Source organism: Varroa jacobsoni, unplaced genomic scaffold (genome assembly GCF_002532875.2).
Source record: "Varroa jacobsoni isolate VJ856 unplaced genomic scaffold, vjacob_1.0 scaffold_1467, whole genome shotgun sequence".
NCBI lineage: Eukaryota > Metazoa > Arthropoda > Arachnida > Mesostigmata > Varroidae > Varroa > Varroa jacobsoni.
Genome location: NW_019214369.1, coordinates 32828 through 43210, shown reverse-complemented (window position 1 = coordinate 43210; position 10383 = coordinate 32828). Strand labels below are relative to the sequence as shown.

The 10383-nt window shown below is 39.4% G+C and overlaps 1 long non-coding RNA gene across 2 annotated transcripts; it reads right to left on the bottom strand.

Moving 5' to 3' along the window:
• Positions 1 to 2840: 2840 nt before the first annotated feature.
• Positions 2841 to 6087, bottom strand: LOC111270351 (uncharacterized). Of its 2 annotated transcripts, XR_015314926.1 has the most exons (5): positions 5860 to 6087; positions 5360 to 5508; positions 4462 to 4548; positions 3809 to 3933; positions 2841 to 3111 (listed from the first exon to the last, which is right to left on the bottom strand). It is a non-coding gene; the product is annotated as an uncharacterized LOC111270351 (long non-coding RNA). The 2 variants fall into 2 exon arrangements; XR_002686266.2 differs by having other exon boundaries at positions 2841 to 3933.
• Positions 6088 to 10383: the final 4296 nt, after the last annotated feature.

Here is a 10383-nt window from a genome sequence, read left to right as displayed (position 1 = left end):
GTACTGTATGTATGTATGTATGTATGTATATAATATAACATACATTATTACGGTTTCAACAACAGAGTTCAACTTTTTGTATAGTTTTGCCTGTCTATATTTCGTTGCTTGTGTTCGATCATATTAAGCTGTCGCTCTGCACGAGCGCTTGGTTAAGAGTAAAAAAGCTATCAGAACTTCCAGTGATGGTTCTCCGTGTCAACTGGCCGATAATATGCCTTAAGGTATCTGCAATTGCCGGCCTCATCTAACATTGATCTTCTCTCTTCATGACTTGTCCACAAAATGTATCTTGTAGCTTTTACCAAGCTATTTTATAAACCAGGTCATACGGGCCTCCGTATGTAGAGATCTAACCGTATGGTGACCACTAAATCAGCAGTTTTGGTATTTGTCAAAGCGACACAAATTTTGACGGTGATCTACGTACGTATTACAAGTTATACGAGTGAAATGATGTCATGGGTCGCAACAGATGCCGTTGTAAGCAAACCGTGTAGATTCGAAATGGTTCCTTGATTGAACTCGGTCGTCATACATTTAGTTTATTAAAAAATGGCTCAATTTTATTTTATTCCCTGTATCATAATTATTATCGTGTTTACGTGATCCAAACCAAATGACTTCTATGGAGTAGTCGTCATTTTCTGTATGTATTTTAAATTTTGTAATTTTGAGACTCCGCGGCTCGCCGAATTTTATTTACCGCCAATAATTTAGCCAATAATTTAAAAAGTGAGCGCCAAGGTTTGCCAAAATGTCGTGGTAAGCCCCCTAACTAATGTATAATTACTGTTTGGTAGTAACAGTAAGAACTACTTTACGGACATGCCTAACTCCTGCTATTGGTAGATATATACCTTTTGCGTTTTTGCCTCAAAATGTTTCGATCGCAGCTGCGTGACGAGATACGATTGTAAAAACCAGCTGTTTTATAAAGCAAACTCTTAGGATTCTTAACGCTTAAAGATCAATAAGGTAGACAATTTCCCTAGTAACTCGACGGTGCAAAGTAACCTGTGCCAGTCGACGGTGGATAGACGGAAAACCGCTAGGTGCTTGTACAGATATAAATGGGAGGGTAATCACCAATCGTGTTTCAAACACTAGGAAAAAGTTTAGCTCAGAATAGACTCAACTAATTCAACAGAACACATGTCTTACGAGCGTGAATACTAAAAGATAAAAGCAAGGTCAGTTTTTTAGTTAAGTAATATACGCAAGTCGAAGCCAGATGTGATTATTTCGGGTTGGTCCTAGCCCATCTCACTCTCTTTTTTGCATCTTCTGTTAGCCACTTTGAGTACAAACGACACGGTAATTTGTACTCATATACATATACGAATACCTAGGATATTCTATAAAATTTCTAAAAAAGACTACCACAGGTAGGCGTGCCTCGTCATTAGAATGTTAACCATAGCGGCGTATAAATCATGTCGACTTTTGGGCTCCACTGCTGGGATTTGCGTTGTTCTAACTGTACTTTGCCAAACAAGACCCCTATAGATACACTGTTCCTGCGAAGAACTTCGTCTTGCTCTGTTCTCTTGGCCATCGTTTCTAGCAGAAACCTTCTTCTCATCTGGGGTCCCGTAAGTCCCTCTCTTAGCATTAGGAACTTTCTGGGTGAATTTTTAGCTTCATGTAAGCTTGTTGAGACTGTCACGCGGGTTGTCACTGTCATCCTAATCTCGGGTAAATTAGAAACAACTCGAATTAAAATCGTGAACGTCCTCTGGTCTCTCTGAAAGAATCATCCCGTTCGCTTTTGCCCAGGACGGCAGTACAGCTTTTGAAAAATGTATTAAAGATGCGTAAGCGTACATGAGGTATGAATAAATAAGGATAAGACTGAGCCACAATTTAATTTTGGTTTAAATCGACGTGTAAAGTAGGTAGGCGAATCAAAATTTCATATACCACTATGAGTATCTTATTAATGGGTTAATTTTCATATTTTTCCTTGCACATTTAGCCCAGATATCGCTAGTAGCATATTTAAACGTAAAAGTACAATTTAATATTTCGCCGTTCACTTCGTTACAAGACTTTATCGTGGCTACATTGGCTTTGTAACAACTACATCTTGGCCTACTGACAAATTATAATAGCGTATTAACGTTTGTTAACTAGGAAATTTATGGAAATCCAACATTATATAAGATCTGACTCTATTCCTTGGATATCCTTAAGGGATAAATTAATTAATTTCAGTGTATTTTTATGTATATCTTTATGCCAGTATATACATTTTGCTCGTCGGATTATATTTGTTGAATTTAAAAACTTTACCATCTTATCGACCTTGTACCAAGGCCCCAAGAATGCCTGAAGACATTTCCCTATTGATATTTGCGCCAATGATCTATACATTGACAGCAATGCTTGTGGGCATGTCATGCGAACTACTGGAAAATAGGTAGCGATAGGATCGATGGAGATAGATCTGCCTCTGTTCTTGCCCAATTCACGTTTCAAACGAGCGCTTAATTGTCTTCGAATATTATTACGTGGGATTGGCCCCTCTGTACACTGAACTTCCTCATGGACTGGTGGGAATAGAAGAGAGGTAACAGGACGTGTGAGTCTAGGTAGGATCATGAAATTATTTTTCTCCAAATCCAGTCAACCCAACCGTTGGAAGCAAAAAGCTGACTTAATTACCTTTTTGGGCGTACCCGAAGAAATGAAATCCACGTTACGGATTACACGTGTTCGCTCGTAAATTGAACTAAATTATACTATATTTATCTAGCCAACTTTAATTCTAGAGGATTCACACTCTAGTAGGCTCCGTTTGTACCCGCCATGTCCATTGAAAATGAAACACTCTGAAGTTTATAGAAAATATTCCTATGGTCATTTAATTATGACAGAGAAATCGTGCCGGCGAAGGGTCAAGGCTAACTGAAAGTAATGTCAAACGTAGAGGCAAATGGGTCAATGTCGACGCCCTCCAGGCTTGCAGTCTACGTATGGATGTTCCGAGTGATAAAAGTTGAACGGCATTTAGTGAGTATGATGTGGTACTTTCATTTACTTTGCCTGAAGAGATCGCCTTTACGGATGACGACTTCGCCGGTAACTTTTCCTGTAGTTCCGGTGGTGCTATCTATTCAATCGGTCCACCCATTTAGTTATCAAACCTTTAGAACTATCCTATATATAGCCCAGTCGCGCCTTTTTCCTAGTTATCTTTACTGTTTTAATATGTATTTCCGCTGGTTACATCGACGAGATAGTATTGAAATAATAATGGAGATGAAAGCCATCCCCTCTTACAATCGTAAGGGATCGGTGTTGATGTATACTTGCATTTTTTCTAATAGAACGATTCGTTTCATTGGCATGTAGAAACAAAGCAATGGGCCGTCAAAATCACTGTTGGCTTAATAATTATTGCTTTTCACAATGAAATCAGGGCCACACTGCCAGCGTTGAAGGGCCTGACGCTGTTGCTTGATCTGTTTTGGTCGTCATTTTCAGCTGCTGCGGCAGCTAGTCTGAGATGAATGCATATGTGTGCATGCTGTACACAAAGCTTTCCTCTAAACTCCAGTAGCAATCAATTCAAGTTACGTACATTGTTAAGGAACAGTAGTGCGGCTGTGAACGATACGAGCATTGCGATGCGATAAGTGAGCGGTCGTACGCGACCGTGAATCGTTTCTAGGGCCGACATGACAACAATCATTCATATCTAATAGGGACATTTCTCTATCTATATATATATAGCAAAACTTTGTTGCAGTGGCATTTGCATGCATGCATGCATGCATACAAACGATGAACTAAACAACGGTACGTATGATTACGGTACGAGACGACTTCACTCGATGGCGCATGCCCCCTCAAAGATATCAGCTGGTCTAAAATATACGGATGACCGATCGACTTGGGACACTTCGTATGTACGCGTATGGCGACTAACTGAAACGGTGTCGTTAAAAGATTGCAATGAATGAAATCATTACGTTAGATGACCAATTGACTAATAGAACAAACGGGATTTCTATTTGATAAACTCCTGTTAGTTTTATTTCAAAGTAGAGAGAGATTAAGCAATGCATGATTTTCGAATAGCAACGGCTGCATGCGAAGATGCCCTATACATCCCGCTTCGTTCCGTTATTGGGCCTACGTTAGATAATGACTGTCGAATCAGTATTTAATTATGTCCGTCGAAAGAAGACAAATTGTTTTTGGCGAAGTACATTGCTGGGGGTTATCAGTCCTATCTGAATAAGCCGTTACGGTTCGAATGCTTTACTTGATGATTAATTACAATTTAAGGCATACGTAACATTTACTCCTGTTGACCTGAAACCCAGCAAAGGGAAGAGTGGCTCGTGCAGCGTCTTCAGCTGTATTTTTTTGTTTGTTGGTAAAACATTCACCTTGGATTGAGTATTGTTATCAGCGTTGTAAAATAATCTTAGAATCACAGTAGTGGCCTACCTTTACGTCGTTAAACGTGGCTCTATCCAAGAAATTAAGAAACTTCACGACGTGTAGTTTTCCCGTTGTCGTTTGTCACATTGGAACCTGTAAAAGGCTCAGTTTCTAGCACTTATTACGCCAACTAGACCTTCCTTGTTTTTTTTTATGTCAGAACTGTATACTGGCTCCGTATGTGTCGTGCAGTTTTACTACAGATATCTACTACCCAAACATTGCCACTGCTCCGTATCTCTCACAAAAAAAAATGCGTGAGATTTTACCGGCACGCCGACGAGCTCGAACTGTTACATCGTTTCGAGTTCTTTTTATGTATGTGAGTGTACCGAAGTCTCTTATGGCTTTTTTAGCATTAATACTTACCCCTTTCTTACAGAATACTTTTGGCATACTTTACCGTGTTAGAAGTACAACACGGCGCAGTTCCCTTTCCCTCTATTTCTTCCCCTATATATATATATATATATATATATATATATATATATGAATGCACAGTTCTATAGCACAAAAAGCCGTTGAGCCAAACTACTTCACGCTGATCTCTTTTTCAAGCTAGCACCGAGTAACTAGCCATTTCAAATATCTTAATTATCTGTAGCATGTTTAAATCAACAACGCAGTCGGTCTAGCGTTTCCCTGTTGGGGGACGTATTCCTATATATTTACATATTTATCCATGCATATATTCATACATCTTCTTCTCTATAATGATCCAAAGTAGAGAGCAATTTCGATTTCCACAATTCCATCAAGATACATTACCTAGGTCCTAGTGTGCGCAAGCTGGCGAATTGATTTTATGTGCTAGTTTCAGAAGGTAACCGAGGTAGTCGTCTTCGAAATGTTCAGATTAGCCCTAATTCCAATTCAAAGCACAGAAACGAAAAAGCAGACACACCTCTTTGCGCCACAGTAATGCCGGTTGAGCCGATGACCGTCTACATGGTCAAGTTTAACCCAATCCTTCAGTCTACAGTTAAACGATGGCGCCATTCTTCAACGATTTTCTACAGTATCTGTTCACGTTACCAACCATTAATTGACCGACTATGGGTAAAACACAAGCGAACGTAATAGTTACTCGTCTAGAAAGGCAAATTACGTAGCGCGACTGGCTTAGTGTAATCCTCTTAATCAGTCTTGCCCGTTGATTTCTTGTTTTCATTGCCTCGAGAAATTCGTTATCTTACAGTTGAAAGTAAACAAACGCGTTAGTCCGCAATGGGAATTGGTAAAGGCATATATAAAGGTATACTGAAATGGCAATTTTGTCACGGAGGTCTTCACGTCACAGCCGACGAAAGCAATAGGAATCCCGACATTAACGTGCGACGTCATAACAAGAAAAAGTTTCACGCTTTCAATTTCTAACAAACGTCCCTGCCAAATCATTATTACCCAGCAGCGGAACTCCTCAGCCGATCCTTCGAGGTGAGAAGTCATTTATCCACTATTACAAGACAACTTCAGCCAACAAGCGCGAGTAAATATTTTAAGCTCGACGGATTAGGACAGTCACTACTCCTACCTAGGCTCTGGCAGAGCAACTTTCACAACCTTTTCCACGTACGGGCTAACATTGTCGTGAATAAGGATTACTTCGTTTCGTCTATCGAATTGTTAGATAGCTCCGTTCGCTCGAAGCGATTGGAATATGTACGGATCCTTACCAGTCAGTTTGATGTTATCAAACACTTCTCACTGTATTATAACACTCTTTCAATAATACCAAGCGCAAATCTTTATTTAGCTATCATACAGATCCAACTTAACTCTAGGCTTAAGCATATCTCCCGAAGTTACTTATTTCTTTTTTTGCTTTATGTTGACGTTGGGATATCACTTGTAGGCAGTGACAGTTGTATATAGAAACCTGTTATTGAATCTGCGTGTTGGCCAACGTTTGACGAAAGGTTAGAGGCCAATAAAAAGCATTATCTGTGCGTTTTACGCAGTCTGGGTAATTGTCAACATTTTAAATCCAGGCAGCGACCGAACGAGAACGCCCATCAATAGCCGCCATCACCTCGAAGCGCGTCAGAAAAAAAAGTTAAGAGTGCAGAAAGATAAAACGGGCATAATACGAAGTCTGCCGCTCAAATTTATCGCTTAGTATCATGAGCACCGTAGGAGCTCTCCTCATGCATATAAAATCGATACATGAGATCTTTAATGAAGTTTCGCTGATGAGAAAGTCAAACATAGCGAGTCAACGCACGACGAAGTACCTACGTAATTCCACAGGGTGACGAATCGAATTAGATATGCGTCTACAGACTAACAAGTTCATCGTGGTCTCCCGGCACTGACACCTCGACATTGCGCGACCCAGACAACAATCTGGAGTGAAACTGTTTGTTAGGTACCACGGGTCATGAGGGATGATAACCGTAAAAATCTCCTTTAAAAAAGTTATCGAACTTTCCTTTTTAAGCATGATATTCGCCTTCACTATAAAAAGGCCTTAAATGTGGTTGTAGAATTACGGAACTTGATTAATAAGTCATATTTAGCTAATTAAGGAACCTTTACTAAAAAAAAAAACTGAAATCTTCGATCGCATCGTAACAGACAGAGGGTTAACTATCCGTTGTGTTGTTTGAATAGAAGTTGAGTCTGTAATAATCGATCATGGAATCGTTAATACCGAATCATGAAAAATTTCAATGAAATGAATGAAAATTTCCTTAAAAGACAAAGGGCAGCTTAGTGTTTACCTGGTAATCATGAATCACAGAAAATATTGGCATCATTGGAAGACGACACATCTCGCATTGAAAACGAGATAATCCGGCAATAAAAAAAATAATTAACCATATGGATAATAGTCACATGGGGTAACTAAATTAAAAGAGATCCTCCACTAATACAATTGTGTGTAGATTGCACAAATCGTTGCAACAAAAATTTGAAGTTTTTTTTTTTTAAACTGCGTGTTAAAAATTATTTTAACGTTTAATTTTTAAACGTTTAATTTCTGGTATTTCATAAGCAAGAATGGGTTTTTGTGCTAAGAATTGTCTGACAATATCTCGCCAGCTATCATAGTTCGTCTGAACAATTTATACCCTTAAAGTCTATCTGACGCATGATTTGCAAAATAGACTTTTAATCCATTACGATCTAGTGATCAAGCAAAATACCACCGGATAAGGGAAAAGGTACGGACCTTTATCGGTAGCATTTATTGCTTTTTCGGGTTCTCCCACAGGAGTTTTTGGAATCAGCTTTTCTTTCGGCTTACTTGGACAGATTATCAATCATGGAGTTATATCTAAATACCAAAAATATTGCTTGTCATATACGCAGATACTCGATTGAAAACTGCTTTAAACTGAATCTTCTCTACTTCAGCTCAAATGAAGGTTTTCAGTGGAATTGATTAGAAGTTCTAGTTTAAGTTTGCAACCTACTCTTATGAAAACAGGCCTGAAACCTGAGTGACCTATTTTGATGGCGCTTAACCAGCCCTCTTGAGAAGCGTAGGAGGTTTGTTTGTGCTAAAAATGGCAAATACTTATCGATGCATCCACGAGCCATCTATTTCCAATACAGCGAAACTGTTTCTAAATCAAGTTACTTTTAAGCACGTATCTAGGAATTGGCAAAGGAATGAATATTAAAATGGAAAATCGACCTTCGTTCAAAGACTATGCATGTATAATAGTATAACGTGCAACGGATGTCTTAAATAGCTTTGATATATTTCTAACACGAGGAGACGTCATTGTTATGCATCTCCATCTACTTTGCTGTTCTAAATGTCTTCTCTAAATCCAAAGTGATCTGACAACAGCAAAAGAAGAAAGCTAGCGATATCTCAACGTAGCAATATCGAAACATATCAGCGTAAAACGCTCCCCGTGTCTCATATCTACGCCAGTAGGATAGATAAAACTGCGAACTTATTTGTAACAAAATGCAAATAAGTGGCGATAAAATTAATGACTTCGTTGTTTGTAGAAACGCATCAAACAGCCAAACTGATAGAGCAGCTCTCCTTTACAACGAGAAATCGCTAGTTTGTGAACTCAGAGATTTAAGGGCACGAAGAGCTGGTATTCTTCAGTGTAGCAAGTCCCCTTGTTTGAGAAGGTGACAGTTTGTGTCCTTGTACCGAGGCCACAAAGAAAGATGCTTTCTTTGGGTTTCTTGCGGCTGTTGCGTAGCAGCAGCAGCAGCAGCAGCAGCCAAGCACCCTATAGGTTTAAAGAAGCACCACTTACTACACTGTAGCAGAAGAATGAACTGTCGATAAATTACCCTAATGACCATGCAGGTTAGGACCACGTTTTTCTCGTATAGAACGGGTGTATGCTAGTAGGAAGATGTCACCAGGCGCCATGAAATCAAAAGAAGGAAAGAGAAGCTTGTCGAATCGACGGATACGATGACAGTTACACCATGGACTTGGTCCCTGACCGAATTTTTCTAAACAAATCCCAGCGGTCCCAAAGGTTTGTAAGTTGTAAATGAACATGTCAAGTTAGTTGCATTAAAAAATACATCCCACAGAGACTGGATTTTCTACTTATGTGTGTACGTATTAGTACAGTAGAGATGGAGCTTTGGTTCATCGGGCAAAGACTATGAGCTAAGTTGTAAATGTATAGATTTGTACAAACGTAGAGAGAATATTCGCCAATCACTAATACTGCAGCATTATGAGAATTTTCAGTAAATGAAACAATTGTACGCGCGACTGCATAATATAATAATTGTCATAGATGTGTTTCCAAAACCTTTGTTTGCGTACATCTATATGCAAAGAATATTTGATGCATCTTGAAGAGTAGATACGAAAGGTATGCATGTGAGCGTAATAACAATAAACTGTTTTTTTCACTTAAGTGACGGCTTTTAGAGCCAGGGTATACATTGCCTGAATAGGGGCCGATAGGACTTCGCAAAACATCTCGAAATACCGTTCAGGTCATGTTCTAGGAAACATTCCTGTAACAAGCTTGACTTCAGTTGAAGTAACAGAACCATGACTGAGCGCGACTATGCCCTTTCTCCTTCTGCAAGTCAATAGTCCACCAATCTAAATTTCTTTCTGTGCTTTATCTCGCCTGTTTTCAGGACAAAGGTAAGGCATTTAGCAGCTTTAATGAATTTCTTCCTCTGGTTTTGTTTCTTGCGTGGAAGATGTTGTAGAACTATGTATAGCTATCCTAAGCTCTATTATTTTGGCAGTAACTGCACGCCTGGGGCAAAAAAGAAGGTCGTCTGCGACGTAAGTTGAAAGGGCCGTATCCTTTAGCTAGAATCTGCCTTCATCCATTTCCTATTCTATATACGTAATGCTTACGTAGTTGCCCCACAGAGAGTACACCGCATTCTTGGAGGTGGGATTGGATTCCAAATGCTTAGGAGTTAGTTTCGTGTCCTTGGTAATTGCGGTTGGCTATCCCACATATTCTGTGCAGTTGATTTGAGTAGCGTCATCTCTAATTCGCATAGTTACTCCCCAAGTTCGACGCAAAACGATAACTGAAGTTCAGAACCCACCGGCTCTAACATAATAATATGATTCAGCTAATAATAATAACATCAGCTACTCTATTTGGTAACTGCGTACTTCATTTGCTGGCTACCTGTTTACAATGACCTCGTCTGGAATTTACCGCACACACGTTTCAGTGTCGCCCATGCACACATTGTACATACAATAGTAGCCTTCTCGAGAATGGAAACGGGTCAAAAAAGTAGTACGACTTGTTTTGTTTACAAAGTTCTTTACGGTAAATTATCATACTTATATGCAAACGGTTCAAGATACAGTGGGGCTGCATGGGGCATTGAATTTCGAGCCCATAAGAAACCGGATAACCGGATACAGACAATGCTCATTTTACAAAAGAAACCCAAAAAATTAAGTGGCCATAGAGTACAACTCAACTTAGTACAAATGCTTGTGTA